Here is a 9560-nt window from a genome sequence, read left to right on the forward strand (position 1 = left end):
TGACTGCCACAAAGTGGGAATCCCATGTACCCGGCGAACCCACCTGGGCAGCTGTCCTGGCAGGTGGCCCTTGGAGAATCTCCTCAGGGCAGCGCCCTGCCCGGCAGAGCCGCCCCTTGGCTCCTCTGCCTCCAGCCTCCTCCCTTCCAGAGGTTTCCCGTGCACGGGGTGAGGAAGCATAGGGGAGCTGGGCCGGGCTACCCGGCCTTATTGCCAGGGTCTCCTCCGAGCCTGGGCCCCACTCGGGGGCACAGTGCTCTGATTCTGACGACCGGCCTAGGGAGGGGGGCCCGGCCCTCGTGCTCGCCCTGCAGACCCGGGCAGTCCCGCGGAGAGAGACGCCGCCCCGCCGTGGGCACTGCAGGACTCCGGCCCATCACCCATCGCCCCACCCACAGGTGGGGTCAGCTCGCCTGGTCACGGCCGGCCGGGCTGCGTCCCCCGCCGCCCCCGCCGCCTCAGGACACGCCCACAGCGCGGGGATGCCAGTGCGGGAGTCTGCTCTGGCCGCCAGGAGAAGATTCCGCACACTGCGGGGCTTAACAGCGGGAATTACGTCCTCATACTTCTGGGGGCTGGAAGTCCAAGACCAAGGCGCCGGCAGGGTTGGTTCCCCTGAGGGCTGTCCTGCTGCCTCTTCACGCGGGCTCTCTCTGCTCTGTGTGTGTCTGGTTGGGTGTCCAAATTTCCTCTTCTAAGGACGCCAGTCAGATTGGATGAGGGCCCACCCACGTGCCCTCCTCTAACCTCAACTACCTCCTTAGAGGCTGTCTCCAAATACAGTCACATTCTGCTGTGCTGGGGGTTAGGGCTTCAACGTGTGAATTCTGGGATCAGGGTTCAGCCCTTGACATTCAGAGTGTACATTCCTTGCACCAAGTCAAGGCCCGTCACAAGTCCAGTTCGGGTTCTACTGACATGTGGAGTCAAAACGCAAACAAACCCTTCGGATGAGACACTTCCTGTCCCTCTACTTTGCGGGTTGCTGGCTCCCTGCTGGACTCCCTGGGTCCTAGGGTGTTCTGTGTTCGCTCTACCCCAGCCCACCTCCAGCCCCCAATCCTCTGCTGCCAGAAGAGTGTTGCTTTGCTCTCTCCTCCCAGGACACTCCTTTGCTTCCTGGTCTGTGCAACGTGGTCACTTTTCTCACTGGCTCGTCTCCCTCTTGCCTTTGTCACAAGTTCTCCGGGCTGTCCCACTCCCTGTACGGTCAGCCACGGCCTGTGGCTCCTCCCTACTGTCTGACTCCGTTCTCTCTGTGCCTCTGCTTCACATCCTGCTCTCCTGCCCCATCCCTCTTTCCTTCCACAAAGCCCCCTTTGGTCCTTGGCTGCCACCCATCCTGCTGGTCCCACTAAGGGCACCCTCTCCCGGCCACACTGTCCCTGCCTCCTTTCCAGGCCTCCTTGGGATGTTAGCATTCCCACTTCACACCCACTGAACATAGATAACCGCTCTAAGCACACAGAACATCCCACAGTTTCAGTTTAACAGAAACCCCTTTGGCCTCCAGTTTGGGAAGACTCTACAATTCCCAGTCAGCTTTTGAGCTTGGGTATTTTCTGTAGCCATCTGGTCATTTAAGCCCTTAACGTCTCATTTTTGGGAGACACATTTTGCTTTGTAGGTTTCCCAGAGCTCGTGTGCCACAGCAATTTGGCCTCACCAAGCAATCCAAAAAGGTGTGCTAACTCAATCATCCCAGAAAAGATGGAGCAAGCTTTTAATTTTTTCCATAATGCCTAAAATGATTCTCAGGAAGTGTCTCCCACAGCACTAAATCAAAGAACAAGTTCCAGCTGCTGAATAGGAACTAGGAGGAATCAAGACACAGAGGTGGGGAAGGAGGAGAAATTGATATATATTAGACAGATATATATAAAATATATTATATGTAATATTATAATATAAATATGTTATATAATATATATGTATTCCAAAATTAAAACAGTTCTTCTCTTGATTCCTGTTAAGACAAGATCTGGACTTTTGTTGTTGCCAGTAGAAGTTTCCAGAGACCAGTTACTATTAAGGACCAAATATTTTGTTGGAAAACTAAAGAGGTATTGACAAGCATTTGTCAAAGTGTGGTCCTCGTAGGACCAGATGCATCAGAATCACCGGGGGTGCCTTTTAGAAATGAGAAGCCCTGGGAATTCTAGAATCTCTGAAGGTGAGATCTAGGAATCCACATTTGCCACACGTTCCCAGGTGATTCTTCTACATTTAGAAGTTTGAGAGTCATGGCCGTGAGAGTGTTGAGGGGCTGTAATAAGCCATAGGTGGAAGGCAGTCAAAGGTTCGGAGGCCAGGAGGGCTTCTCAACCTTTAGAGTGCATATGAGCTTGTTCAAGTGCAGACACTGAGTCAGTAGGTCTAGGGGGGCACTGAGACCCTAGGGAGCCAGTGCTGCTGGTCCACAAGCCACATTTTTAGTGGTAAGGGGCTGGAGGGCACGTTTCCCTTCCGTTATCAGGGGTGGGAGTGTGTACATGATATTACTGTAGTGATAAATAGCATAGCACTTTCACATGGTTTGTCTCCCCTATGAAATACAATGAGGATATTGTTTTAACAATGATTCTAAGCCTTATATAAACAATCACTGCCCTCCCAAGCAGTCACTCGGGAGGCAACACACAAGAGCAGTTCAAAGAAAGGCTCTGATGTCAGAGTTCTGAGTTCTTCTCACAGCAGGTGCACTTTGCCCCTCACTAGCCAAGTGAGCTTGGGCCAGCTATGAAACCCTCCCGAACTTCAGACCTTAGCTGTAAATGGGGTTGACTCCGGGTCCTTTGTCTCAGGAGGTTGTGAGGGTCACACGAGATAATGAATATAAAGTATGCATGCTATGCCTGACACAGCACACACTCAGGACGTGTCAGCTGTTAGCTCTAGTCCACAGCCTAAAGCATGCAGGGCATTCGTCTTCTGGGTCTGGCATCGAGAGCCAGTTCACACACAGGATAAGGAATCTGTCTCATTAAGACGCACCTTCACCCCAGGTTTGACACGAAACACTATCACTTGGAGCCATCCCCTGCTCAGTCACTACTGGCACCAAATGACTTCTGACATTTTTGAAGAATGAAATCCAGCCTTGTCTTAGTCTACTTGGGCTGCTATGACAAAAATACCGCAGACTGAGTGGCTTAAACAATGAACATTTATTTCTCACAGTTGGGGAGGCTGGGAAGTCCAAGATCAAGGCGCCAGCAGATCTGTGACAGGTGAGGGCCAAGTGTATTAATTTCCTGTGGCTGCTGTAACAAAGTACCACAAACCGAGTGACTCAAACAACATAAATTTATTCTCTCATAGTTCTGGAGATTAGAAGTCCACAGTCAAGGTTAGTTCCTACTGGAGGCTCTGAGAGCGAACTTATTCCACATTTCACTCCAAGCTTCTGGTGGTTGCTGGCAATTCTTGGTGTTCCTTGGCCTGTAGATGGACCACTCTAGTCTCTGCTCTGTCTTCACATAGCATTCTCCCTGCGTCTCTGTGTCTTCACATGGACATCTTCTCCCTGTGTGTATCTGTGTGCCCAAATTTCCTTCATCTTATAAGGACACCAATCATGTGATTAGGGCCCACCCTAATCCAATATGATCTCATCTTAACCTGATCACATCTACAAAGATCCTATTTCCAAATAAGGTCACATTCACAGATACTTGCAATTAGGACTTAAACACATCTGTTTATTGGAGGGTTGGGGGAGTGCCAATTCAACCCTAGACTGGTTTGTTTGGGGTTTTTTTTGTCAATGGAACATGAGTAGAAGTGATGTGTGTCATCTCCCAGGCCAAAGCTTTTAAAAACCAGGTGTAGCTTCTATACTCTCCTTTTTCCTATTGAAGGATTTCTGGACATGCAGCCCCAAAATATGCTGCTTTGGTATGTTGATTATTTTGAGCTGAAGGCACTTGAAAATAGCAAACGCAGGGAGAGGCTGTCTCTGAACTCCTCTTATCTGCCTAAAGACAGATCCTCTAAAAGGAACTCAATTGTCATTAACCAGGCTGCCCCGCACCCCCCCCCACCCCCCCCCCGGCCCCAGGAGTTTCATCAACCAGGGAAGATTGACCCTAACACAGAAGACTAGAAACCAACTCTACACCCAGACAAACTGTCCCAAACTGTCACACTTCACATCTATTCTTTTCCTAAAATTCATTAACTCTCTCCTAAGTTGCCTGCATCTCCCCTCCCCTTCCCCTAATAATATATAAGCTCTCAATTCTCACCATATTTTTTTTTTTGGTATTCACTTTTTTTCTGTAATTCCCCATGTACATAATATTAAAAATTAATAAATTTGTATACTTTTTCTCCTGTTAATCGGCCTGTCAGTTTATTTCATAGACTGAGCTATTGAAGCCAGGGGTGGTTGAAGGAAAGTCTTTCTTTCCTCCCCTACACTCTCCACTGGATAAATGCAGAGGACTCTGAAGACATAGGAGGTGGCAGAGCCACAAGATGGAAGGAGCCTGGGCCTTTCATTCACCATGTGGAGAGAAACAACCAGCTGATCAGGAACTCGCACTTTGCACTCTTAGATCAGTGAGAAATAAGCTTTAAATGTGTTAAGCCCTTGAGATTTGGGGGTTTGTTTCTCACAGTGCTAACGCTGCCTTATCTTCTACAGAAATCTTGACTTGAAATGCCTTGAAGACATTCAGAGGAGACGTCATATAGACTTTTGTATATGTGGGTCCAGAGCTCCAAAAAAAGGTTGGGCTGGAGACATAAATTTATAAAGTATCTGTGCAGAGGTGGTAGCTAAAGCTATGAGAATACATGGCACTGCCACAGGAGAAGGTATGAAGGGAAAGGGGAGAAGTCTTAGGACCAAGTCTGGTGAGACAATAATACTTAATAACAGGATGGAATAGAATGAGTCTGCAAAGAAGAGAAAGAGAAAGTGATGATACAGGCAGTGGGACAACTGGGAGAGTGTGGAGTCATGGATGCCAAGGAGCTAGAGACTGACAGCCCTGAGAGGCCATGTGAGATGAGGCCTGAAAAGTTTCAACTGGATTTAAAGACAGGGACGCCATGGAGGACCTTAATGAACACTGTTTTAGAAAGAGCCCGAAGTCAGGTTGGAGGGCTGAGGAATGTGTAGGAGGAGAGGAAATGAGGTCAGCAAGCAGAGAAATTATTTTGAGTTGTTTAGTGGTGAAGGGGAGGAAGGAGCTGGGGCAGAAGCTCGAAGCTGAGAACCAAAACCTTCTAACCCCCGCACTCAGCCTGGACATAGAGAAGTGAAACCACACCTTACTGCCCACAGTGGCACGCGCTTCTCTCCCACTGTCTATATTAGCATTTCTTTTCTCTTTTGGGACTGTCCTCCCAAGCAAATAGTGCAATTGTTTACTACAGAAACTTCCCCAAAGACCCATCAACTCTTCAATGAAAAACATCTACAGTTTGTACCTGAAGATTCTTTGAATCTCTCACTTTGCTATCTCTGCCAACCCTGGACTGTGGTATCATGATTGTTACTCCATCCTCAATCCCCACACTGAAAGACCCACCTCTAACCAAACCTCCAGTTCTGGGTGAACTCTGACCTTGTCTTCCCCGCTCTGAATACCAAGCTTTGCTGTTCTCCCCACCACCTGCTGCGATGAGCCCCAACGCGCTCGGCTTTGTCTCCTCAATAGGGGTGCTGGGAATATGTGGGGAGCCAGCTTATGACAACGCGGATCAAGAAAGAAGTCAAGTTTGGCATTTTTTGGTTTTGCTTTGCTGTAGTTGGTAAATGGGAAAGACTTGAGGGTACTCAAAGCCAGTTGAGAGGGAAAGGTCAAATAAGCAGAAGAGAGATGTGGTCAGGTTCCTGAGAAGGCAGGAGGAGCTGGAATCAAAATAAGCATCAGTAGAAGGATTCACGATAAATTGGAGAGGAAGTACTCCTCAATTGTAAAGAGAAGGGACAGGAGTGCCAACACGAGCAGGTTCATACGTATGAGACTGGGAAGGAGAAGGAGTTCTCATCTGACAGCATCTATTTTCTCTTTAAGAGGCGAAGCCCATCTAAATGGGAGAGAAAAGGGGAAAGGGCTTGAAGAGAGAGAAAAGTGTTTGGAATAGTTGTGGAGATTGGCAAAGTGAACCGGCCTGAGAAATTATCATTTCCATAAATACTGAGAGCCGTTTGAGATTGGTGCTCAGGAACATCTAGAGAATGCAATCTGCCCTGTTCTGTGACTTCCTGAATGAAGGAATGAGCACTTCTGGGGTGACTGCATGCTCCACACTCACTTGGGTATGTAAGTGCTAATAGATTTTAAAGTCACTTTACGGCTAGGTCACATTCCCTTTACTTGGACTCCTGAAGTCTCTTGATGCAGAAAGCCAACCACTATGGAAAGCCATCCTGGACGATACTAAGGATAGCAGTAACATTTATGGCTTATTATGTGCTGGGTCCTGAGCTAGGCACCATACATACATATATGGTCTATATGTTATACATACACAGACATACGTACATACATATATGGTGAATATATACACACGCACACACATATCATGCACATATATATAACTTTTTCCCATGCAATTATTTCCACAAACCTATGAGGGGTTTAAACTACCTTTCCCATTTTAAAGACAGGAGAACGGGGACTCAGCGGGTTCCTTACCTCCAGCCCAGAGCCATGAGCCCAGGCTGTGCCCACCCCAGGAGAGTTGTGGACCTGCCTGACCCGAGTGAACTAGGAAAGACCATGGAGGAAACGGAGGTAAGGAATTCTTGATAAAGAATCACCTTTGCCACACAATGAAAACAAATTCCATGCCTTAGGACAGGGTGGAATTCACTGTCTGGTGCTCCCGCTGGGGGCAAAGTTGATCAAAGGCAACCCGAGAGTCCCCAGGGGCGTCCCACACCTGACGACAAGCCACAGTCCTCCCCTCTCTGCCACTTCCCCTTCTCCCCACCCACTTCCCCCATCCCCTTGGGTATCTACAGTCTCTGAAGCATCTTTGAGGTGCCCTCCCCACCTCAAGGGCCACTGCTTCCCCACCCACTGGCCCCAAGGTGCCATCCCCAGTGTGCCAAAGGGCCAGAGCAGCGCTGTGTGCTCAAAGAAGTGAGAGGAAAATCAAACAAGTGAGAGGAAAAACGCCTCTCTCCCTCTCAGTTTCACCTTTGATCCCACACCTCACGGCCCCCAAGGGCCTCTTGAAAACCTTCTTTGACTTATGCCTGGAGCAGCCCTCTCACCCCCGGCCTTAAAACCATGAGTCCCTGGGGCAGGTGTGTGAGTGTGAGTGTGTAAGAGAGCAAGCGTGTGAGTGTGTGAGAGAGTGTGTGAACAAGTGTGTGTGTGTATGTGTAAGTGTGTGTAGGGTACGGGAGGGCAATAGAGAATGGAAACTTAGCAATATTGTGCCTTCTCCTCATCATCTCCTTTACCTCATCAACTGTGCAAACAGGCTGCCTGCAGACCTCAGGCTCCACCAGATTGTTCTGGCCCCACAGGACTGGTCCGATTCCAACTTACCTCAAGCCAGGGCCTCTGCTGTTGAAACAATACTTATTTGTCAAGCTTTTGACCTAAAACTGGGTGGGGCTTCTTGGAGCTATTCCAGGAATATGACCCCGGTCCTCTAGGGGTTGATGAGACAGACCTGAGGCCCATGGTGACCTCAGGGCGTCCCCATCCAATGGGAGCTGGAGCAAGCTGGTAGTGCGGAATGCGTAGCCAGAACAGCTGGACTCAAAAGGCAGAAAGGAAAATGCAGGGTGGGGGTGTCCTCACAGCCTCTGTTCGAGAACTTGGTCAGGAAGGGGAATTTGTTCTGTTTTGTTTGGAGATTTGATGGGGACAGGGACATCCATACCCCAAGGCCAAGGTCACAAAGTCCACCTCTTCCAGGGGATCAAAGGAAGGCGGGAGGGTTTTAAAGAAACTGCATATCTCTGGTCGGTTGCTTTTCAGATGTCTAAAAACAAAAGTTTTGGTAAGAATAAAGGGCTGAGAGACACAAAAGGACAAATATATGCTTTCAACTACATAAGGTGCCTAGAATAGGCAGATCCGGGGGCCGGAGAGAGGAAGGAATGGGGAGTTATTGTCCAATGGGTGCAGAGTTTTCATTTGGGATGATGAAAAAGTTCCAGAAATAGATAGTGGTGATGGTTGTACAACATTGTGAGTGCACTTAATGCCACTGAATTGTACACTTAAAAATGGTTAAAGTGGTAAATTGCATGTTAGATGTATTTTACCACAATTAAATAAACAAAGAAAGGGCTGAGGGGGCAAGAGAAGCTGTGTGGGAGAACAAAAGGTCCAGGCAGGGTGGGGCCTGGACTGCGGAGGAGAACATTCCAGCCGGGGACTCCAGAGTGCAGCGTGCTGTGGTGCTGATATTTCAGAGCTCTTCAGCCTGCTGTTAATAGCTCGCTCCCAGTGTGTTCACTTGAAGTGATTTGGAAAATAGGACTTAATTGCTCCCCAGCTGGCACCTACCGCTAAGGCAACCTCAGTACCAGCCAGTCTTTCTGCTGAATGCGCCATCCCTCCCTCGCCTCTTGGTTGCTGCCTGGTGACTGCGGGACCCACACAGTCAGCCGCGGCTCCATTCCTTACCTCCTCTTTTCCGGGAGGCAGCCAAAGAGATAGTGCTCTCCCTCACTGATGCCATGAGAACCATAAAACATGGGCCCTGCAGGACCCAAGGAGCTCAGGGCACGGGGTCTTTCAAAAGGTCCTTCTGCTCTGCTTGTCAGACCTTTTCTTCTTCTCTGTACCTGTCACCTATTGACACAATAGTGCTGCAGATCAAACCACCCCAAATCATAGTGCTGTAAACTAACAGACATTTATTATTTCTCATGAGCCTTGGGGTTGGCTGGGCAGTTCTGCTGACCTAAGCCGAGCTCAGCTGATCTCGACCAGCCTTACTTATGTGTCTGCAGTCATTTGAGAGTGGACTGGTCTAGGATGGCCTCAGCTGGGAGGACTTACCCTGCTCTATGTGGTCGGTCTCTCATCCTCAGCAGGCTAGTCCAGGCTTCTTCTCATGGCGGAAGCTGTCAAAACGTGCACCAGACATAGTTAAACAGGCAAGGAAAACTTTACTCAAGACTATTGCAATAGAGGTCAAGACTTGTAATAGGGGACAGAGAGTGAACTCAACTCTGAATACAACAGAGGGAACTGGAAATTTATAGCCAATGGGCAGGATGAGGGAGTCAGTGGATGGAAAAATACCAAGAGGAACTTGGTTAGGTATCAAGGGTTGGGGGGATTCTTGCTAAACTGGCTTGGCAGGATTCTTGCTGAGCAGCCAAGGACAAGGCCTAGTCAAGAAGAGGGCTCAGAGGAGAAGTCCAAGAAAGCAAGGAAGGAGATGCGTACAAGGCTTCTTAAGGCCTTAGCTCAAAATTGGCAGTGTCACTTCCACCACATTTATTAGCCAAAACAAGATACAAGGCTGACCTAGATCCAAACAATGGGGAAATGGCTCCATCACATTGCAAATGCCACGGGCCCAGGAAGGGAAGAACACTGGGGCCATCTTTGTAACTGATCCTTACT

At 48.8% G+C, this 9560-nt stretch overlaps 1 long non-coding RNA gene across 1 annotated transcript; it reads right to left on the bottom strand.

The window, feature by feature from the left end:
- Nucleotides 1-3154: 3154 nt before the first annotated feature.
- LOC124244535 (uncharacterized) lies at nt 3155-9153 on the bottom strand. The gene is made up of 3 exons (XR_006890069.1): nt 8988-9153; nt 7518-7959; nt 3155-3536 (listed from the first exon to the last, which is right to left on the bottom strand). It is a non-coding gene; the product is annotated as an uncharacterized LOC124244535 (long non-coding RNA).
- Nucleotides 9154-9560: the final 407 nt, after the last annotated feature.

Source organism: Equus quagga, chromosome 9 (assembly GCF_021613505.1).
Source record: "Equus quagga isolate Etosha38 chromosome 9, UCLA_HA_Equagga_1.0, whole genome shotgun sequence".
NCBI lineage: Eukaryota > Metazoa > Chordata > Mammalia > Perissodactyla > Equidae > Equus > Equus quagga.